General features: G+C 37.8%; 1 long non-coding RNA gene across 1 annotated transcript in view; it reads left to right on the top strand.

The window, feature by feature from the left end:
* LOC133545280 (uncharacterized) overlaps positions 1 to 15,408 on the top strand; it is a 66,625-nt gene extending 51,217 nt beyond the window's left edge. Inside the window, exons 2-3 of the long non-coding RNA XR_009804790.1 lie at positions 14,439 to 14,488; positions 15,336 to 15,408. This is a non-coding gene — a long non-coding RNA (uncharacterized LOC133545280). The remainder of the gene's footprint in view (positions 1 to 14,438; positions 14,489 to 15,335) is intronic.
* Positions 15,409 to 25,076: the final 9,668 nt, after the last annotated feature.

Here is a 25,076-nt window from a genome sequence, read left to right as displayed (position 1 = left end):
GTGTGCTGTTTATCATACGTTTATGCCAAAAAATATGTGTACAAATGTTTGTTTTTTTAGGTTTTGCAAATTTGATCCTTGAGCTGGACAATTACCCTTTTTTTAGACACTAAAAAATGTGAAAATAATATATAATTAAAAAAAAGATGATTAATGGCTCTTTGAAGGGAGCCAGATATTGATCTTGAGCTTAGATTGGCACTAGATTTGACCAATCTAAGTCTAAGGCTAGATGTGACTAATCTATGTGTAAGACTAGATGTGGCCAATCTAAGTCTAGGACTAGATGTGACCAATCTAAGTCTAAGACTAGATGTGACTCATCTAAATCTAAGACTAAATATGACCAAACTAAGTCTAAGACTAGATATGACCAATCTAAGTCTAAGACTAGATGTGACCAATCTAAGTCTATGACTAGATGTGACCAATCTAAGTCTAAGACTAGATGTGACCAATCTAAGTCTAAGACTAGATGTGACCAATCTAAGTCTAAGACTAGATGTGACCAATCTAAGTCTAAGACTGGATGTGACCAATCTAAATCTAAGACTAAATATGACCAATCTAAGTCTAAGACTAGATATGACCAATCTAAGTCTAAGACTAGATGTGACCAATCTAAGTCTAAGACTAGATGTGACCAATCTAAGTCTAAGACTAGATATGACCAATCTAAGTCTAAGACTAGATGTGACCAATCTAAGTCTAAGACTAGATGTGACCAATCTAAGTCTAAGACTAGATGTGACCAATCTAAGTCTAAGACTAGATGTGACCAGTCTAAGACTAGATTTGACCAATCTAAGTCTAAGACTAGATGTGACCAATCTAAGTCTAAGACTAGATGTGACCAATCTAAATCTAAGACTAAATATGACCAATCTAAGTCTAAGACTAGATGTGACCAATCTAAATCTAAGACTAAATATGACCAATCTAAGTCTAAGACTAGATATGACCAATCTAAGTCTAAGACTAGATGTGACCAATCTAAGTCTAAGACTAGATGTGACCAATCTAAGTCTAAGACTAGATGTGACCAATCTAAGTCTAAGACTAGATGTGACCAATCTAAGTCTAAGACTAGATGTGACCAATCTAAGTCTAAGACTAGATGTGACCAATCTAAGTCTAGGACTAGATGTGACCAATCTAAGTCTAAGACTAGATGTGACCAATCTAAGTCTAAGGCTAGATATGACCAATCTAAGTCTAAGACTAGATGTGACCAATCTAAGTCTAAGACTAGATGTGACCAATCTAAGTCTAAGACTAGATGTGACCAATCTAAGTCTAAGACTAGATGTGACCAATCTAAATCTAAGACTAGATGTGACCAATCTAAGTCTAAGACTAGATGTGACCAATCTAAGTCTAAGACTAGATGTGACCAATCTAAGTCTAAGACTAGATGTGACCAATCTAAGTCCAAGACTAGATGTGACCAATCTAAGTCTAAGACTAGATGTGACCAATCTAAGTCTAAGGCTAGATGTGACCAATCTAAGTCTAAGACTAGATGTGACCAATCTAAGTCCAAGACTAGATGTGACCAATCTAAGTCTAAGACTAGATGTGACCAATCTAAGTCTAAGACTAGATGTGACCAATCTAAATCTAAGACTAAATATGACCAATCTAAGTCCAAGACTAGATATGACCAATCTAAGTCTAAGACGAGATGTGACCAATCTAAGTCTAAGACTAGATGTGACCAGTCTAAGACTAGATTTGACCAATCTAAGTCTAAGACTAGATGTGACCAATCTAAGTCTAAGACTAGATGTGACCAATCTAAATCTAAGACTAAATATGACCAATCTAAGTCTAAGACTAGATGTGACCAATCTAAATCTAAGACTAAATATGACCAATCTAAGTCTAAGACTAGATATGACCAATCTAAGTCTAAGACTAGATGTGACCAATCTAAGTCTAAGACTAGATGTGACCAATCTAAGTCTAAGACTAGATGTGACCAATCTAAGTCTAAGACTAGATGTGACCAATCTAAGTCTAAGACTAGATGTGACCAATCTAAGTCTAGGACTAGATGTGACCAATCTAAGTCTAAGACTAGATGTGACCAATCTAAGTCTAAGGCTAGATGTGACCAATCTAAGTCTAAGACTAGATGTGACCAATCTAAGTCTAAGGCTAGATGTGACCAATCTAAGTCTAAGACTAGATGTGACCAATCTAAGTCTAAGGCTAGATGTGACCAATCTAAGTCTAAGGCTAGATGTGACCAATCTAAGTCTAAGACTAGATGTGACCAATCTAAGTCTAAGACTAGACGTGACCAATCTAAGTCTAAGACTAGATGTGACCAATCTAAGTCTAAGACTAGATGTGACCAATCTAAGTCTAAGACTAGATGTGACCAATCTAAGTCTAAGACTAGATGTGACCAATCTAAGTCTAAGACTAGATGTGACCAATCTAAGTCTAAGGCTAGATCTGAGCTATTGGCTGCAATTGACTCTCAGGCAACACTTTAAACACCCTTGCTTTATGTAAAACCTTGTTATACTATTTTTTTTTTTCAAACTTATATTATTTTCTATCATATCATATTATTTTTTTACTGCAAAATAACACATTTGACACCATTAAAACATACATTTCCATATCTTCCTGACACATCTACACACTAAAAAAAGTTGGGTTAAAAAATAACCAAATTGTAACCCAACTGCTGGTTCAGAAAACCCAACTTTTGTGTTTAATTATTTAACCAAAATGTTGAGTTATGGTAACTTAATGTTGGGTTATTCCAAACCAAATTATTGGGTTTACTTTATTTAACACAAAGGCAGAGTTATGCTGACTACAATGTTGGCTTATTCCAAACCCAACTATTGGGTTATTCCACACCCAACTTTTGGGTTATTCCAAACTCAACTTTTGGGTTATTCCAAACCCAACTATTGTGTTATTCCACACCCAACTTTTGGGTTATTCCAAACTCAACTTTTGGGTTATTCCAAACCCAACTTTTGGGTTATTCCACACCCAACTTTTGGGTTATTCCAAACTCAACTTTTGGGTTATTCCAAACCCAACTATTGGGTTATTCCAAACTCAACTTTTGGGTTATTCCAAACCCAACTATTGTGTTATTCCAAACCCAACTATTGGGTTATTCCAAACTCAACTTTTGGGTTATTCCAAACCCAACTTTTGGGTTATTCCACACCCAACTTTTGGGTTATTCCAAACTCAACTTTTGGGTTATTCCAAACCCAACTTTTGGGTTATTCCAAACCCAACTTTTGGGTTATTCCAAACCCAACTTTTGGGTTATTCCAAACTCAACTTTTGGGTTATTCCAAACCCAACTTTTGGGTTATTCCAAACTCAACTTTTGGGTTATTCCAAACTCAACTTTTGGGTTATTCCAAACCCAACTATTGGGTTATTCCAAACTCAACTTTTGGGTTATTCCAAACCCAACTTTTGGGTTATTCCACACCCAACTTTTGGGTTATTCCAAACTCAACTTTTGGGTTATTCCAAACCCAACTTTTGGGTTATTCCAAACTCAACTTTTGGGTTATTCCAAACTCAACTTTTGGGTTATTCCAAACCCAACTTTTGGGTTATTCCAAACTCAACTTTTGGGTTATTCCAAACCCAACTATTGGGCTATTCCAAACCCAACTATTGGGTTATTCCAAACCCAACTATTGGGTTATTCCAAACCCAACTTTTGGGTTATTCCAAACTCAACTTTTGGGTTATTCCAAACTCAACTTTTGGGTTATTCCAAACCCAACTATTGGGTTATTCCAAACCCAACTATTGGGTTATTCCAAACCCAACTTTTGGGTTATTCCAAACTCAACTTTTGGGTTATTCCAAACACAACTATTGGGTTATTCCAAACCCAACTATTGGGTTATTCCAAACCCAACTATTGGGTTATTCCAAACCCAACTATTGGGTTAATCCAAACCAAACTATTGGGTTATTCCACACCCAACTATTGCGTTATTCCACACCCAACTTTTGGGTTATTCCAAACTCAACTTTTGGGTTATTACAAACCAAACTTTTGGGTTATTCCAAACCCAACTATTGGGTTATACCAAACCCAACTATTTTTTTGCGCAGTTTAGTACTCCTTGACCTAATAGTTGATTAAAAACTATTAATTTGACTGCTGGTTTGTCTTACCCTTCCCCAACGACTGATCAAAATGTTTTTCTTCCAATAAAATATACTCAAAAGCAAGATATATGAGTGACATTTCTTTACAAAAATTGCCGTGTATGGTCATAGTAGTTCTATACAGCATGCTCATATATTTTCATGAATGTAAGATGTGTGATTGTAAATAATGTTAATAAAATGTCCTTCAAGAAAAAAACTAACTTTTTAACAACAACAAAAAAGCCTTTCACTCAAAAATGCGTTACTCATTGAAAAACAATGCAAAAATGGTTCATGGTTTTAAAAAACACAGAAATTGAGTTAAAATAATACCCTTATAACCCAAAAAATGGGTTGCTCTTCATAAAAAATACTCCAAAATTCAACCCAACACTCGCAACTCATACACTGGGTTGTCAAATCAAAATAACCCAGCCAGCGATTGTGCAAGTTCTCCCACTTAAAATGATGACAGAGGTCTGTAATTTTCATCATAGGTACACTTCAACTGTGAGAGACAGAATGTGGAAAAAAATCCCGGAATTCACATTGTAGGAATTTTAAAGAATTTAATTGTAAATTATGGTGGAAAATAAGTATTTGGTCAACCATGTAAAGCTCTCACTGATGGAAGGAGGTTTTGGCTCAAAATCTCACGATACATGGCCCCATTCATTCTTTCCTTAACACGGATCAATCGTCCTGTCCCCTTAGCAGAAAAACAGCCCCAAAGCATGATGTTTCCACCCCCATGCTTCACAGTAGGTTTGGTGTTCCTGGAATGCAACTCAGTATTCTTCTTCCTCCAAACACGACAAGTTGAGTTTATACCAAAATGGATACATGGATGATACAGCAGAGGATTGGGAGAATGTCATGTGGTCAGATGAAACCAAAATAGAACTTTTTGGTATAAACTCAACTCATCGTGTTTGGAGGAAGAAGAATACTGAGTTGCATCCCAAGAACACCACACCTACTGTGAAGCATGGGGGTGGAAAACTATGTACAATATCTCCATATTTTTGGATGTTTTTCCAGTTTTTTCTTACACATTTAATTTTTATTGGAAAAGAAAAACCCTAGATATTGATTTACTTAGTATCTGCTTGACTCACTTAGTATATGCCTGATTTAATTGTTTTTTCGAAAGGAAAACAATCAACAAAAATTGTTCTTTGTTTTGGAAATAAAACTAAAAATAATGTTTTTCTTTTATTTTCTTTTATTTATATATATACATACATATACATATACATATACATACATATACATATACATATACATATATATATATATATATATATATATATATATATATATATATATCCTATGTTCGTCCCACTCTCCCCTGTGGAGGGGGTCCGGTCCGATCCAGTCCGATCCGGTGGCCATGTACTGCTTGCCTGTGTATCGGCTGGGGACATCTCTGCGCTGCTGATCCGCCTCCGCTTGGGATGGTTTCCTGCTGGCTCCACTGTGAACGGTACTCTCGCTGCTGTGTTGGATCCGCTTTGGACTGGACTCTCGCGACTGTGTTGGATCCAATATGGATTTAACTTTGTGTTGTGGTTTGTGCAGCCCTTTGAGACACTAGTGATTTAGGGCTATATAAGTAAACATTGATTGATTGATTGATATGCATATATATATATATATATATATATATATGTATATATATATATATATATATATGTATGTATGTATGTATGTATGTATTAGGGATTTGGGGAAAAATCGATTCGAATACGAATCGTGATTCTCACGTTGTGCGATTCAGAATCGATTCTCTTTTTTTTTTAATCGATTTTTTTATTTTATTTTATTTGTATTTATTTTTTTATCATCAATACAACAAAACAATACACAGCAATACCATAACAATGCAATCCAATTCCAAAACCAAACCTGACCCAGCACTACTCAGAACTGCAATAAACAGAGCAGTTGATAAAATTAATATTATCAACAACAGTATTAATGTTATTTATAATTTCAGCATAGCAGTGATTAAAAATCCCTCATTGACATTATCATTAGACATTTATAAAAAAATAAAAAAAAAGAACAATAGTGTCACAGTGGCTTACACTTGCATCAAGATAAAATAAGTCACATTTTTGGTTCGTTTAATAGTTCAAACAAATTTACGTTATTGCAATCAGTTGATAAAACATTGTCCTTTACAATTATAAAAGCTTTTTGTTGTTAAATCTACTACTCTGCTAGCATGTCAGCAGACTGGGGTAGATCCTGCAGAAATCCTATGTATTGAATGAATACAGAATCGTTTTGAATCGGAAAAATATCGTTTTTGAATCTCGAATAGCATTGAATCGAAAAAAAACGATATATAAAGGAATCGCGACACATTAATCGATATTGAATCGAATCGTGGGACACCCAAAGATTCGCAGCCCTTTTGTATGTATGTATGTATGTATATATATATATATATATATATATATACATATATATGTATATATGTGTAGGTGTGGGAAAAAAAATCACAAGACTACTTCATCTCTACAGATCTGTTTCATGAGGGGTTCCCTCAATCATCAGGAGATGATTTTTTTTTTTTTTTTTTTTTCCCCACACCTACATATTGCGCTCTACCACGGTATCGAGCACTATTCTCTGGATAATCCAATCAAGACATATATATATATATATATATATATATATATATATATATATATTCAAATTCCTTATATTTGAACTGAAAATAAGCAGTTTTTCTGGGTTCAAAATTTAAAATTCCTGGGTTGACACCTCACTTCAGAATCGATTCTCTCAATGTATTATTTGAAAAAGTAATTATAATTAAACATTTACAAAACAGGTTAGAAAAGTTATTTCTCCTTGTATAGATTTTGCCTAATAACATTTTTTTAGAAATTGATTGTTTTTTTTTTGTTTTTGTTGATTGGCAACACTAAAATTGGCCCTAGTGTGTGAATGTGAGTGTGAATGTTGTCTGTCTATCTGTGTTGGCCCTGCGGTGAGGTGGCGACTTGTCCAGGGTGTACCCCGCCTTCCGCCCGATTGTAGCTGAGATAGGCGCCAGCGCCCCCCGCGACCCCAAAAGGAAATAAGCGGTAGAAAATGGATGGATGGATGGATGATTGTTTTTTTACAAAAATAAAAAAAATTGCATATTTATACTTATATATTTTTTTATACACATTTTTGAACATTTCTAATTGATTTAAGATCAGAATGATTAAGAATAAAAAAAATGTATGCACCCCTACAAAATACATACATGTATGTTTTTTCTTATTGTCCATAAATAAGACATTACTGAGTCCTGTCTATTGTTTTTGAATGAATTGCATTACCTATTTCTAATGAATAATTTTTTTTTAATTGATAGTTTGTTTTTATTTTTTAAATCTGTCTTGTCCAGCCACTTTAATACATGTGTTGGTATAATTATATTAAACAAATTGCAGAACAATAATGCAGAAATTGATCAGAATTGTTCTTTTTTTTATGGAGAAATGTCATTAATCATATAATTAGCACTTAATGGTATTAAAAAAAAATACTGATTTTGAATCGTTTTGAATGAAGAATTGATTGTGAATGAAATTGTTCCTCCTAAGAATCGATTTGAATTGTGTGACGCCAAAAGAATTAGAGCCCTACTAAAACAAGCTTTGCAAATTAGTGTACAACATGTATTAATATAGCTTCATTACATCCAATTTATTTTATTTTTTAGAATAGGCAAAGGGCCCCCCCCCCAAAAAAGGCCCCTGAGCCGCACTTTGGACCCCCTTGTCTTAAAAATTTACTTAAAGGCAGTATTTTTTCAATTAATTCAGGTTTTTTTTCGGTACCACAGCCCTCCCGGCCGTACGATTGAACGCCTATTTCCTGTTTCATTTATGTCCGCTATCACCAATCATCAGGCTCGGTCCCCGGGGTCCAAATCCCAGCTGTCGCTAAACAACCCCTTAGATCCCAGCAATAAAGCTAATGCCCACGTCACACAGGGGCCCTGGAGTCAATTGAACAGCCGCTTAACGCACGGCTACACAAGTGACACACACACACACACACACACACACACGGGCGTCTTGTTGTGGATTACACTAAGCAAGCTAATGATCTTTTCAATGGGACAACTGGGACTCTTCTCAGACCATCTTCGCCCTCTGGTCCCACGGGGCCCCCTGAGAGACTCAGGGGTGATTACCATGTAAATGTTTGTGTGTGTGTGTGTGTGTGGGTGTGTGTGTGTGTGTGAGAGAGAGAAAGAGATTAGGTTCATCTATTTCTGCTCAGTAGCTTTTTCCTTCATTCATTCATTTTAAAATGGCCTCTTAACAGGATTATTTATTTGCAGGATTATTTATTGACTCGTATAAAAATAAACCTGACCTTCCACATATGCAACAGTATTATTTTTACCTCCTGAGCCTACTGTGCGCTTTTCATTCTGACTGAGAGGAAGAAAGAACGACAATCCAAATTTGGTGCTGCCTGAACATAAAAAGACCCAAAAACATGAATGACCTTTTTTTTTTGTTTTGTTTTTTTCGTTTTAGGCTATTTTTTTTTCAATAAAAATAAACGTCAATATATATATATATATATATACATAAATGTTTTTATATTGTTAGGCATTTTACCGTAAAAAACTTTTTTTCTTTTTTTTCGTTTTAGGCTATTTTTTTCAATAAAAATAAACGTCAATATAAGGGAATAAGCGGTAGAAAATGGATGGATATATAAACAAATGTTTTTATATTGTTAGGCATTTTAACGTAAAAAACTTTTTTTTTCTTTTTTTTTTTTTCGTTTTAGGCACAAAAAAAAAATTCAATAAAAATAAATGTAAATATATATATATATCTAAAATTTTTTTTATATTGTTAGGCATTTTACCGTATTTTTTTTTTTAGCATTTTTGATTTTTTTCCCTAAGAACAGTGGTTCTCAAATGGGGATACGCGTACCCCTGGGGGTACTTAAAGGTATGCCAAGGGGTACGTGAGATTTTTTAAAAATATTCTAAAAATAGCAACAATTCAAAAATCCTTTATAAATATATTTATTGAATAATACTTCTACAAAATATGAATGTAAGTCCATAAACTGTGAAAAGGAATGCAACAATGCAACATTCAGTGTTGACAGCTAGAGTTTTTTTGTGGACATGTTCCATAAATATTGATCTGAAGAAATGTTTAGAATGAAGTTGATTATTCCAGATGGATTTCTATTACAATCCCCAAAAACGGCACTTTAAGTTGATGATTACTTCTATGTGTCGAAATATTTATTTATAATTGAATCACTTGTTTATTTTTAAACAAGTTTTTAGTTATTTTCATATCTTTTTTTCCAAATAGTTGAAGAAAGACCACTACAAATGAGCAATATTTTGCACTTTTATACAATTTAATAAATCAGAAACTGATGACATAGTGCTGTATTTTACTTCTTTATCTCTTTTTTTCAACCAAAAATGCTCTGCTCTGATTAGGGGGTACTTGAATTAAAAAAATGTTCACAGGGGGTACATCACTGAAAAAAGGTTGAGAGCCACTGCCTTAGAAAATATCATATGTTCATTTTAGCCATTTACCCCCTACTAAACAAATATGTGTGGTTGTTTTTTATTATTATTATTATCATTGCAAAACACAGGCCTTCCCTCACTTATAATAGATGTTTAAATAGAAGATAAACATATTTTAGGCACTTTCCCTTAATAAACATTTTGGATAAAATATTAAAAGATTTTAGGCTTTTTTCCCTCTAATCAAAAAAATATATAATGAAAAAAATGCCATTCTTCCTGAAATGTCAGGCCTGACTTTGTCTATCCATCCATCCATCCATTTTCTTCCGCTTATCCGAGGTCGGGTCGCGGGGGCAGCAGCCTAAGCAGGGAAGCCCAGACTTCCCTCTCCCCAGCCACTTCGTCTAGCTCTTCCCGGGGGATCCCGAGGCGTTCCCAGGCCAGCCGGGAGACATAGTCTTCCCAACGTGTCCTGGGTCTTCCCCGTGGCCTCCTACCGGTTGGACGTGCCCTAAACACCTCCCTAGGGAGGCGTTCGGGTGGCATCCTGACCAGATGCCCGAACCACCTCATCTGGCTCCTCTCGATGTGAAGGAGCAGCGGCTTTACTTTGAGTCCCTCCCGGATGACAGAGCTTCTCACCCTATCTCTAAGGGAGAGACCCAAACTCATTTCGGCCGCTTGTACCCGTGATCTTATCCTTTCGGTCATGACCCAAAGCTCATGACCATAGGTGAGGATGGGAACGTAGATCGACCGGTAAATTGAGAGCTTTGCCTTCCGGCTCAGCTCCTTCTTCACCACAACAGATCGGTACAACGTCCGCATTACTGAAGACGCCGCACCGATCCGCCTGTCGATCTCACCATCCACTCTTCCCCCACTCGTGAACAAGACTCCTAGGTACTTGAACTCCTCCACTTGGGGCAGGGTCTCCTCCCCAACCCGTAGATGGCACTCCACCCTTTTCCGGGAGAGAACCATGGACTCGGATTTGGAGGTGCTGATTCTCATTCCGGCCTAGTGTCTAGTGTTTCATTATTTTCTGTATTTTTTTAATTTATTTTCAGCGCTCTTATTTTCGCTCCACTTTCTGTTGTTCCACTCACCTGTGTCTGATCTTCAATCTAGGCACACCTCTTCCTGGTTGCCAATCAGCCGTCTTTACATGCCAAATTATAGTTGATTTATAGCCGATGCTTCCTGTACACTTCACTGCTGCACTATTCTTAAGTGTGTATTGATATGCAGTACAGGCCAAAAGTTTGGACAAACCTTTATGTGTTTTCTTTATTCTCATGCCTATTTACATTGTAGATTATCACTGAAGGCATCAACACTACTAATGAAGACATGTGGAGTTATATGTACTTAACAAACAAAAGGTTAAATAACTGAAAACATGTTTTAAATTCTAGTTTCTTCAAAATCGCCTCCCTTTGCTCTGATTACTGTTTTTGCACACTCTTGGCATTCTCTCAATGAGCTTCAAGCACAACTGTGAAGTGAAAAGCATTTCAGGTGACTCCCTCTTGAAGCTGTACATTGCTTACCTGCACACTGTCTCTGCATCTTGGGGTCACAACCACTGCAGCGATGCGCAAAGGTTTCTTTTTCTTTAATATTTTAGGCATTTTCCCCTAACAAACAATAACAATAAAAAATAAAAACATTTTTATAATAGTTTTAGGCATTTTTCCTCTAAAAAATGTTTATTTTGCATTTTAATCAATTACAAATGTAAACAAACAAAAGTTGATTTAATAATCCACAAATAAACATGTATAGCAGAAATACTTAAACGGGATTAGGTTTTAGAAAAAAATACAGTGTTTTATACATAATGAAAGCAATAAAAAATGTTACGATTACTACATTAAAAAAGGAACTACTGTATATTGTATATTTATACATAATAAATAAAACATTTTCCATATTTTCCCTACTAAGAGACACACTTAAAATCATTTTTCCCCCCTCAAAACTCGACAGTGCGCCTAATGTATGGAATAATTCAGGTTTTGCTTGCCGACCTCGAAACAATTTTATTTGGTACATGGGGTAATGATAAGTGTGAGCAGCAGTAGCAGTCCCACATAAGAGATACGCGTAGACTGCAATATGACTCAAGTAAACAACACCAACATTTGATATGTTCTATTGAGAATACTGAACATTACACACGGCGCTCAAAAATCTATCAAAATGTTTTAGTACGACTTTGGTAAGCTATGAAGTCGCACCGCTTGATGAATGGTACTGTCCTTCAACATACGAGTATTATTATGATGTGTGTATAAGGTAAGACATATTATCTGGCGCTTTGTTTCGCAATATAATGCAAAGGAAACTTTTCTTACCTTCTGGTACCTGCTGATCTGTATTTGGGATCTGCATAAATACTGAAAAATTTATCGAGTCCGCCTTTGTAGTCCGTGTCGACACCGTAGTCTTCTTTTTCTCTATCTTCTTGTTATGTGACATTCATTCTCCGCTGTTGCCATTTCTAAGATAAAGTAGTGTAAAGTTCTTACTTATATCTGCCAGTAAACTCACCATGAAAAGTAAAACATACCGGTGTATTGAGTTTACATTATTCACCCAAGGAACTTTAGTTATTAGAAAATTACGGTCGGACGGTTTTTCATGGGACACATTTCCAGCGATGTTGTTTCCGGATGAGGAGATGCTGCTCCATTATTTATTTAAATAGTCTGAATGTCATTAAAACAGTTAGCTCCATCTTTTGACTCTTCTTCCACTCCCGTCCTTGCACGCTACACCGCTACAACAAAGATGACGGGGAGAAGATGCTGCCGAAGATGAGCCACGTAAATAAGACCGCATACAAAACGGCGCATTCGGAAGAGACTGTCAGAAAGCGGCTCAAAGATGATCCGTAAAACATCATCTATGCAACATTTTGACCATAAAACCACCTTTTACATGTTATGTAGACCACAAGGAAGTGCTTTACACTTATAAAAAATAAATAATGATATGACTCCTTAAAAGCGCCTTATAATCCGGTGCGCCTTACACAGTTGTGGTCAAAAGTTTACATACACGTGTGAATTATATTTATATAGCGCTTTTCTCTTGTGACTCAAATTGCATTACATAGTGAAACCCAATATCTAAGTTACATTTAAACCAGTGTGGGTGGCACTGGGATCAGGTGGGTAAAGTGTCTTGCCCAAGGACACAACAGCAGTGACTAGGATGGCGGGAGCGGGGATCGAAACTGGAACCCTCAGGTTGCTGGCACGGCCACTCTACCAACCGAGCTATACAGCCCCAACTTGTAAAGAACATAATGGCATGGCTGTCTTGAGTTTCCAATAATTTCTACAACTCTTATTTTTTGGGATAGAGTGATTGGAGCACATAGTTGTTGGTCACAAAAAACATTCATGGAGTTTGGTTCTTTTATGAATTTATTATGGGTCTACTGAAAATGTGACCAAATGTGCTGGGTCAAAAATGTTAATATTTGCTTACATGTCCCTTGGCAAGTTTCACTGCAATAAGACACTTTTGGTAGCCATCCACAAGCTTCTGGTTGAATTTTTGACCACTCTTCTTGACAAAATTGGTGCAGTTCAGTTAAATGTCTTGGTTTTCTGACATGGACTTGTTTCTTCAGCATTGTCCACACGTTTAATTCAGGACTTTGGTAAGGCCATTCTAAAACCTTGATTCTAGCCTGATTTAGCCATTCCTTTACCACTTTTGACATGTGTTTGGGGTCATTGTCCTGTTGGAACACCCAACTGCGTTCAAGACCCAACCTCCCCGCTGAAGATTCTGAAGACGGAGATAGATATCTACATATATTCATATTCAAGAGTTATTTCTTTTCTTCCATAGTCATATTTGAAAACAGCTAAGTGGTGTGCATGTGTTAACCTTGAGCTTGGAATGTGACGAGGAGCCATAACACCCTTCTTATTTTTTCTTGTCCCAGGCTTAGGAGGAGAATAGATATGTCGATTCCCTCTGAAGGGGAAGGGGAGGGGGGCTATTGGCATATTGAAAAAGACAGGACTTCCGGAGTGTTTTCAGATCAACTTGGGTGATGCGATTTGAATGTGTTGTTCATAGATTGGTCTCTCTCCAAAGCTTTGGAATAAAATGTCAAAATACCTATTCTGTCTGGGATTAATTTAAAATCAGCTTATGTGTCATCAAAAGAACTTGGGGGTGACCAGCAGCTTAAATTCCCTCGGAGGAACATATGGTCAAAACGCAATAGTTGTCATGAAGACTTTAGAGGTAATTCATGACAAAACAGGCCCAGAGCATAATACTACCACCACCATGCTTGAAGGTAGTATTGGTGTTCCTGAGATTAAAGGCCTTACCTTTTCTCCTCCAAACATATTGCTGGGTATTGTGGCCAAACAGCTACATTTTTGTTTCATCTGACCACAGAACTTTTCTCCAGAAGGCCTTGTCTTTGTCCCTGTGATGTCACAAAAAAATAAGAGTTGTAGAAATTATTGGAAACTCGAGACAGCCATGACGTTTTCACAAGTGTGAGTAAACTTTTGACCATGACTGTATAGGAAAACAGATCAAAAATATACCATTCATCCGCAGTGCGCCCTATTGTCCGTAGAATATGGTAGTTGTTTTTTCATACTTAAATACAGTGGGGCAAAAAAGTATTTAGTCAGCTACCGATTGTGCAAGTTCTCCCACTTGAAATGATGACAGATGTCTGTAATTTTCATCATAGGTACACTTCAACTGTGAGAGACAGAATCCAGGAATCCAGGAATTCACAATGTAAGAATTTTAAAGAATTTATTTGTAAATGATGGTAGAAAATGGAAGGTTTTGGCTCAAAATCTCACGATACATGGCCCCATTCATTCTTTCTTTAACACGGATCAATCGTCCTGTCCCCTTAGCAGAAAAACAGCCCCAAATCATGATGTTTCTACCCTCATGCTTCACAATAGGTATGGTGTTCTTGGGATGCAACTCAGTATTCTTCTTCCTCCAAACACGACAAGTTGAGTTTGTACCAAAATGGATACATGGATGATACAGCAGAGGATTGGGAGAATGTCATGTGGTCAGATGAAACCAAAATATAACTTTTTGGCCTTTAATCCCAGGAACACCACCCTACCTTCAAGCATGGTGGTGGTAGTATTATGCCCTGGGCCTGTTTTGTCATGAATTACCTCCAAAGTCTTCATGACAACTGTTGCGTTTTGACCAGATGTTCCTCTGAGGGAATTTAAGCTGCTGGTCACCCCCAAGTTCTTTTGATGACACATAAGCTGATTTTAAATGAATCCCAGACAGAATAGGTATTTTGACATTTTATTCCAAAGCTTTGGAGAGACCAATCTATGAACAACACATTCAAATCGCATCGCCCAAGTTGATCAGAAAACACTCCTCTTCTCCTTCAGAGCGAATCCACATATCTATTCTCCTCCTAAGCCTGGGACAAGAAAAGATAAGAAAGGTGTTATGGCTACTCGCCACAATTGGTGGCTGACTAAATACTTTTTCGCCCCACTGTATAGTGATTATAACATGTGACTGTATAATACAATCATGTCTTCAGCATCCTGAAGCCTTTTCATTTTGAAGCAACTTTCCGGTCATGTTTTGACAGGACAAAGTCAATGGAGGCGAGAGAAGGAAAAGGAGGATGACGACGAGGAGGCGGTAAAAGCCAGCGCGATGGGGTAAGTGGATATATGATTGATGGGGGGGAGCGGGATGCATGTACAAATTGATCCTTACCACATTTTGTGTGTGCGTGTGTGTCATTGCACGCCTCATCATCACCACCCTCAGCATCATTAACCCCCCCCCTGGCCCTTTGGCTTCATTAGCACCGCCCCCTTTTTCTGTGACACTGCCTACGTGACATTACAGCTCACTGCGACCTCAAACGGGTGCACGACAACATAGTGCACTGAAAGTTGTGCACTAGTCGTGTGTGCGTGTAAAAATGATCAAACCAACAAATAATGGGGGGTTGGGGGGGGGGGGTTGAGGGAAATGTGAGCTTCGAATGCTCAAACACTCTCAGCAACAGCAGCAGCACAATGTGGTCATCTGCAGTACGATGAGTCACCTGTAGGCAACACACACACACACACTGTAACACACACACTATAACGCACGCACACACTAACACAGACTAACCCAAACCCTCCACCGCCCCCCCCCCCCCCTCGCCCCAAAAAGAGAGAGCTTTGTAACAGGCCACAAAGCCACATTGTCTCCCCAACAACGCCAAACGCGTGGCTTTGTCACGACGTCGACATAATCGGCGGCACAACAGCCGAAGGCATCATGGAGGAATGCGCTTGGTGCGGTTGCCCCGGGTGACGGAGCAGGCCAATGGCGGGCTGGATCGAGAGAACAATAAAAAAAAATAAAAAAAATCATGTGACAAGATGTCAGATGGCTTTACGCCCGCTAGGTCACTACATTAGGTACGCCTGCACTTTGAAAAAATAATGTTCACCAAAAAGGCCTCCAATTATTATTTTTGATTGCAAGATTTTTTATTTTTTTCCACCTGATCTTAGGCGTACACACCAGTCTAATGTTTACCTTCTAAAGGCACTCATTCTGAGTCATTTAGGCACTTTCTTCTAATAAAGAAAAAATGTTGTGAATATATATGTATATGTATATATATATATATATATATATATATATATATATATATATATATATATATATATATATATATATATATATATATACATATATATATATATACCGGTATATATATGTGTGTGTGTGTGTGTGTGTGTGTGTGTGTTTTAAATCTGTTTAGGCATTTCTCCCCCAACAAACAAACAAATATACTAAAAAAATATATAATAATTTTAGGCATTTCTTCCCAAAGAGACCAAAAAATATTTACATTTTTTTTTTTTTTTTTATCATTTCATGCATTTTTCTTCTAATAAGCAAAGAAAAAGTAGTTTTCGTTTTAAAATAATTTTTGTCACCTTTCTCAATTTTAAGGTAAAAAAGGTTTATTTTTAATCGTTTGAGCTTTTTCCTCCTAATTAAGACACACATTTAAATATGCTTGTATATATACATTTATATATATATATATATATATATATACTAATATTTGACACAATATGGATAAATATGTATATATATATATATATATATATATATATATATATATATATATATTAGATAGATTAGATAGTACTTTATATATATATATATATTCACCATAATATTTATATATACATATATATATATATATAAGCATATTTTAATTTGTGTCTTAATTAAGACACAAATTTAAATATGCTTATATATACATATATAAATCAATATATATTTACTAATAGTTGACACAATATGTATAAGTATATATATATACTTATACATATATATATATATATATTCGCCAAAATATTTATGTATATATATATATATATATGTATATATATATATATATATAAAAGCATATTTTAATATGTGTCTTAATTAGGAGAAAAAAGCTTGAACAATTAAAAACACACTTTATATAGGGCTGTAAAAGTTAACGCCATTATAACGTGTTAACTAGTAAATATAATAAATATATATGCAGTATATATAGAAAATGGATGGACGGATGGATGGATGGGTACTATATATATATATATATATATATATATATATATATAAAATTTGTGCCGTTAAAAGTACTTATATTTAACTTATTATTATTGTGTTAATTTATATGTGTGTACATATATATTCTCCCTTTATTCTTCCTTTGTGCATATGTTAATATGCACAAATAAAACTATTCCTAACTGAATTAAAAACACATATTTGAATATGTTGGCCGGGCTGTATTACTGTTAAACATTGTGTCTAATTCTCTCGCCGCTAAACTGGACCGCCTCCCTCCACTTTTATGTCCCTGGACCACAATCACGTGGAGCCGAGTCCATTTGTGTTTGCAGTCGCCCGTGGCGCACAATCAGCGCCTGAGAAGGAGGCGCCCTGCCTCCCTAAGCCCGAAATCTGTCTCATCAGCCATCTCCTCGCTCTGGAAGCTCGCTCATGCCATTAGCTTGTGTGTGTGTGTGTGTGTATGTGTGTATGTATGTACGTGCTTGTGTGTGTGTGTGAAGAGTGAAGATGATCCTCATGTTGGGATGGGGGGGTACAAGCATCTCATTTTATTCCGGGACGTTCCATTTAAAAGCTTTATGCAAGTTTCACGGGGGCTCCAGGTGTAAAGGTGGCTATAAGCTTTCTCCCCCCCTCTTCTTTCCCCTCATCGTGTTGCCATGGCAACACCATCAATGAAGTATGTATTGATTTTTATTCAAATTTCACCCTCTAATGTGATTTTATTCCCTCCCCCGTCAAGGCCCATCAAAGCGAGGCGGTCACGAGCGCTTTTGTTCCGTTTTTTGGGGGGGGGGTTTTTGCCACACGGTTTCGCTCGAATCCTGATCGGGTTTACACGCCGTGTGAACAAAAAGCACTTTGGACCCCTTGCAAACATTTGGATGAGCAAGACAAATCATTCATTGTCCGTACCTAATATTGTAGCCGGTCAATGAGCACACATGACATTAAAAATGCTTCTAAAAATGAACCCACCTTCCAAAAAAAAAAAAAAAAAATAGCGCAACACAGGGATGTGAGAGAGACCACTCGGCTGCTGCGCCGGGAGTCATGTGACAGTGACGGAGTGAATGTGATTACATCGTGTCGCCAGCGGGGATTGTAAAGTTCAAGTCATCTGCGTCACTTATTCCGCACAGGACGGTAATGATGGCGATAAAAATAAATGCAACCAAAAAACAAAAAACAAAAAAAACATGTCAAGGATTCATAAATAAACGCTGGTTTCTCCGAAATGCTTTTAACCAGGTTTGGACACTGAGTGAGTCAGACACATTTAGAGAAAGACACGCCCCTTCAAAGTATTTTTGTCGATCAATATTAAGACCTCTGCCAAGGCCTAAAAAATGTAGTCAAATATTTTAAAATGCATTTAATATATTGTAGACTTGAGCACGATTCATACATTCTTGTAATATTGAGTTGTGTGCAATGTTAAAAAAAGGTTTGATCGAGTGAAATGAGTCAAACCGAGAAGAATGGTAGGTATGAAAAACACTTCACAACACACACCTACGTATTATTAACTGTCTGACATAGATGCCATATTTAGGTTGAAGTGGTGTGGTATTTTTTATTCATTTTTTTTTTGACACCTAGTGGTCATAACAATTAATCAATCAATGTTTACTTATATAGCCCTAAATCACTAGTGTCAGCATCTACATGCTGCCGCTAGGTGACATCATACGCAAATACGGTGTTAGCTTTCACTGTTATGCTGATCACACCCAACTCTACATGCCCCTAAAGCTGACCAACACGCCGGATTGTAGTCAGCTGGAGGCGTGTCTTAATGAAATTAAACAATGGATGTCCGCTAACTTTTTGCAACTCAACGCCAAAAAAACGGAAATGCTGATTATCGGTCCTGCTAGACACCGAACTCTATTTAATAATACAACTCTAACATTTGACAACCAAACAATTAAACAAGGCGACACGGTAAAGAATCTGGGTATTATCTTCGACCCAACTCTCTCCTTTGAGGCACACATTAAAAGCGTTACTAAAACGGCCTTCTTTCATCTCCGTAATATCGCTAAAATTCGCTCCATTCTGTCCACTAAAGACGCTGAGATCATTATCCATGCGTTTGTTACGTCTCGTCTCGATTACTGTAACGTATTATTTTGGGGTCTCCCCATGTCTAGCATTAAAAGATTACAGTTGGTACAAAATGCGGCTGCTAGACTTTTGACAAGAACAAGAAAGTTTGATCACGTTACGCCTGTACTTTATATACCTTTATATACATACAGTATATACATACATATATACCTATACTGTATATACCTTTATATACATATATACATACATATATACCTATACTGTATATACCTTTATATACATATATACATACATATATACCTATACTGTATATACCTTTATATACATATATACATACATATATACCTGTACTGGCTCACCTGCACTGGCTTCCTGTGCACTTAAGATGTGACTTTAAGGTTTTACTACTTACGTATAAAATACTACACGGTCTAGCTCCATCCTATCTTGCCGATTGTATTGCACCATATGTCCCGGCAAGAAATCTGCGTTCAAAGGACTCCGGCTTGTTAGTGATTCCCAAAGCCCAAAAAAAGTCTGCGGGCTACAGAGCGTTTTCCGTTCGGGCTCCAGTACTCTGGAATGCCCTCCCGGTAACAGTTCGAGATGCCACCTCAGTAGAAGCATTTAAGTCTCACCTTAAAACTCATTTGTATACTCTAGCCTTTAAATAGACTCCCTTTTTAGACCAGTTGATCTGCCGTTTCTTTTCTTTTTCTTCTATGTCCCACTCTCCCTTGTGGAGGGGGTCCGGTCCGATCCGGTGGCCATGTACTGCTCGCCTGTGTATCGGCTGGGGACATCTCTGCACTGAGCGGTGCTATGTTATCAATGGTTTCGCTCAGGGCGTCGTTAAAGTTGTTAGTGAGGTTATCAATAGAGCCCACATACTTTGGGAATGGTGCCATTACCGAGGGCAGTAGGTCAGCAAGAGTCGTCGTTGTGGCCGTATTAATGTTGCGGCTGCTATAGCAGTTATTATTATTAGTTTGATGAACATGCGTCTGAACCTCGAATTTTATAAGGTAATGATCGGACAATACTTTAGTATACGGGAGTATCGTAACTTTGGAAACGGTGATACCCCTGACAAGCACTAGGTCTATCGTATTACCGTTAATGTGTCAGGCTTGCCTCTGACAGTTTGACTATGTTTCAGTTTTTTCCTCTGTATTTGTCTTTGTTTCCTCTGTGTGTGTGTAGTGTTTCCTGTCAGCGCTCTTATTTTGTTGGTTTCCTGTCTTTCTCCCTGAGTGCCGTGTTCCCCCTCAGCTGTGGCTGATTTGCACCTGGCCACACCTGGTGTCAATCAGTCCGCTCCTTCTCATCCAGTCACGGCTGGATTATTGAATTGCATGTCTCTTCTGTATTGTCATGGCTACCTGTCGTGTCAATGCAGCGTTGCGGTAAGCTATGTTTGATAGCGGTTTTTAGCTTACTGTCTTTTGTTCCCTGCTTCCGGTTTGTTTTCTAAGTACAAGTAAGACTTCTGTTTTCCATGCTAAAGCTCCTTTTTGTTTTTCTAGCTCCCATGCTAGCTCCCTTAGTTTGTTATCCACCCACGTTGGTGCTTTTTGTTTGTACCCTTTGTTTGGTTTTGTTCTAGTATTTTACATTAAAACCATGTTTTCTTAGTCAATGCCTGCCTCCGTCTCTGCATCTCGGGGTTCGTCACCAACTAACTGTGACATAATGAAGTTAAGCTCAGTTGAATGATGCGGACACGTTTGTTACTGGATACTTTCTAATACGCTTTGTATGTGTAAGTGGACTACACCACTAGAATTATTTGATACTTTCCATGCTAAAGCTCCTTTTGTTTTTCTAGCTCCCATGCTAGCTCCTTTAGTTTGTTATCCGCCCACGTTGGTGCTTTTTGTTTGTACCCTTTGTTTGGTTTTGTTCTAGTATTTTACATTAAAACCATGTTTCCTTAGTCAATGCCTGCCTCCGTCTCTGCATCTCGGGGTTCGTCACCAACTAACTGTGACATAATGAAGTTAAGCTCAGTTGAATGATGCGGACACGTTTGTTACTGGATACTTTCTAATACGCTTTGTATGTGTAAGTGGACTACACCACTAGACTTATTTGATACTTTCCATGCTAGAGCTCCATTTTGTTTTGCTAGCTCCCTTAGTTTGTTATCCCCCCACGTTGGTGCTTTTTGTTTGTAAGTTTTGTTTGGTTTTGTTCTAGTATTTCACATTAAAACCATGTTTCCTTATTCAATGTCTGCTTCCGTCTCTGCATCTTGGGGTTCGTCACCAACTAACTGTGACATAATGAAGGTAAGCTCAGTTGAATGATGCGGGCACGTTTGTTACTGGATACTTTCTAATACGCTTTGTATGTGTAAGTGGACTACACCACTAGAATTATTTGATACTTTCCATGCTAAAGCTCCTTTTGTTTTTCTAGCTCCCATGCTAGCTCCCTTAGTTTGTTATCCGCCCACGTTGGTGCTTTTTGTTTGTACCCTTTGTTTGGTTTTGTTCTAGTATTTTACATTAAAACCATGTTTCCTTATTCAATGCCTGCCTCCGTCTCTGCATCTTCGGGTTCGTCACCAACTAACTGTGACATAATGAAGTTAAGCTCAGTTAAATGATGCGGACACGTTTGTTACTGGATACTTTCTAATACGCTTTGTATGTGTAAGTGGACTACACCACTAGACTTATTTGATACTTTCCATGCTAGAGCTCCATTTTGTTTTGCTAGCTCCCTTAGTTTGTTATCCCCCCACGTTGGTGCTTTTTGTTTGTAAGTTTTGTTTGGTTTTGTTCTAGTATTTTACATTAAAACCATGTTTCCTTAGTCAATGCCTGCCTCCGTCTCTGCATCTTGGGGTTCGTCACCAACTAACTGTGACATAATGAAGGTAAGCTCAGTTGAATGATGCGGGCACGTTTGTTACTGGATACTTTCTAATACGCTTTGTATGTGTAAGTGGTATGCAACCAGAATGGTTTGATACTTCCAAAAAGGTACATTATGTCTTTTTGTTAAATATATTTATCAATTTGGCCGTGACTGATGCGATATCATCACCATTCATTCATGCATGTAATATTTCCTAGTGTGCAATGTTGAAAAAAGGTTCGATCAGGTGAAATGAGTCAAACAGAGAACAATGGGAGGAACACTAACCTCTTTATTTTCAACCATCTGGAATAGACTCATGCTCTCTTTAAGTTGAAGTGGAGTGGTAATTGTGTTGTTGGTTTTTTTCTTTGTTTTTTGGTGGTCTTAATAATTCAACAACAGGACAAATACCCAGAACCCCTTGCACCACTAACTCTTATGGGACGCTACAATTTACACCCCTGCTAACACCAAACTCCGCCCCCCAACCCCGCCCACCTATATCACAAAAAAACCCCTCCCCCCATCTCCCGTATTCGGAGGTCTCAAGGTTGGCAAGTTTGCGCGGCGGCCATTTTGGTAGAGAATACCGCGTAGGAATTGTGTGTGAATGCTGAAAATCCCAAGCCGAACTGAAATGCTAACAGTTAGCATCAAGTAACAAAAATATTGTTATGATCCACAACCCGGATCATAGCATATTCTGGTTTTGTTCCGTTTTGGTATTATGTTCTGCTGATGTTTTCCTTAGTTCCTGGTGGCACTTCCTGTTTTTGTTCTGTTACAATAGTCACGCATTAGTGTCACCTGCCTCTTGTGTTTGACTCACATCTGTTTGTAATAACTGTCCTTATTTAAGCCTGCCTTTTCCGTTGACCCGTCCTCGCTTCCTAGTTTTGTTACACATAACAAGTGACGACGCTGATTCCCGATTCTGGTAAACCTGCTTTTGTATTTGCTAGCTTCCACGCTATGCATAAGTTTTTTTCTAGCTCCCATGCTAGTTCTGTTGGTTTTACCTTTTGCGCAACACTATGCAAGCCAGTCGTCACAAATATGAGCAAAATGAGCTACAAAATACAAGTATGCGAACACTACTCTGCTAGCATGCTAACAATAGCATGCTTACAGTTAGCATTAGTGAAATACCTCATGGTTAGAGTGCCCGCCCTGAGATCGGTGAGTTGGGAGTTCAAACCCCGGCCGAGTCATGCCAAAGACTTTAAAAATGGAAGCCATTACCTCCCTGCTTGGCACCCAGCATTAAGGGTTGGAGTTGGAGGTTAAATCACCAAAAATGATTCCCGGGCGCAGCCACTTCTGCTGCTCACTGCTCCCCTCACCTCCCACGGGGTGATCAAGGGTGATGGGTCAAATGCAGAGAACAATTTCGCCACACCTAGTGTGTGTGTGACAATCATTGCTACTTTAACTTATATGACAAATTCAACATTTAGCATTTTAGCATGCTAATGTCATTTGTCGCTGTAACATGCGTGAAGTACTCCAATATATCACTCCGCGGTGTGTACCTGAAAATGTTAGCGTGCATCAGGTACTCAAATAGGACTGACGTCCATGCCGACAAAATTAGCTTCAGAAAAGATAGCACACTGGCGTTCGCATGTTAGTAGCTATCATTCGTCAAGTATCGCGATATTTGACGTCGAGGCGTATACAGTGGGGCAAAACATTTTCATCATAGGTACACTTCAACTGTGAGAGACAGAATGTAAAAAAAAAATCCAGGAATTCACATTGTAGCAATTTTAAAGAATTTATTTGTAAATTATGGTGGAAAATAAGTATTTGGTCAACCAATCGAAGCTCTCACTGATGGAAGGAGGTTTTGGCTCAAAATCTCACGATACATGGCCCCATTCATTCTTTCCTTAACACGGATCAATCGTCCTGTCCCCTTAGCAGAAAAACAGCCCCAAAGCATGATGTTTCCACCCCCATGCTTCACAGTAGGTATGGTGTTCTTGGGATGCAACTCAGTATTCTTCTTCCTCCAAACACGACGAGTTGAGTTTATACCAAAAAGTTCTATTTTGGTTTCATCTGACCACATGACATTCTACCATGTGCTCTCTGGCAAACTTCAGACTGGCCTGGACATGCACTGGCTTAAGCAGGAGGACACGTCTGGCACTGCAGGATTTGATTCCCTGTCGGTGTAGTGTGCTACTGATGGTAACCTTTGTTACTTTGGTACCAGCTCTCTGCAGCTCATTCACCAGGTCCCCCCGTGTGGTTCTGGGATTTTTGCTCACCGTTCTCATGATCATTTTGACCCCAAGGGATGAGATCTTGCGTGGAGCCCCAGATCGAGTGGATAATTGCTCCCACAGTTGATTTTTTCACACCAAGCTGCTTGCCTATTGTAGAATCACTCTTCCCAGTCTGGTGCAGGTCTACAATTATTTTCCTGGTGTCTTTCGACAGCTCTTTGGTCTTGGCCATAGTGGAGTTTGGAGTCTGACTGTTTGAGGCTGTGGCGTTTTATACAGATAATAAGTTCAAACAAGTTCCATTAATACAGGTAACGGGTAGATAATAGAAGAGCTCTTCCTTGTTTGAAGTGACCAAATACTTATTTTCCACCATAATTTACAAATAAATTATTAAAAATTTCTACAATGTGAATTCCTAGATTTCTTTTCCACATTCTGTCTCTCACAGTTGAAGTGTACCTATGATGAAAATTACAGACCTCTGTCATCTTTTTAAGTGGGAGAACTTGCACAATCGGTGGCTGATTAAATACTTTTTTCGCCCCACTGCACCTGCAAAATTA

This window comes from Nerophis ophidion, linkage group LG28 (genome assembly GCF_033978795.1).
Source record: "Nerophis ophidion isolate RoL-2023_Sa linkage group LG28, RoL_Noph_v1.0, whole genome shotgun sequence".
Taxonomy (NCBI): Eukaryota; Metazoa; Chordata; class Actinopteri; order Syngnathiformes; family Syngnathidae; genus Nerophis; species Nerophis ophidion.
This window is presented reverse-complemented; position numbering and strand designations above follow the sequence as displayed.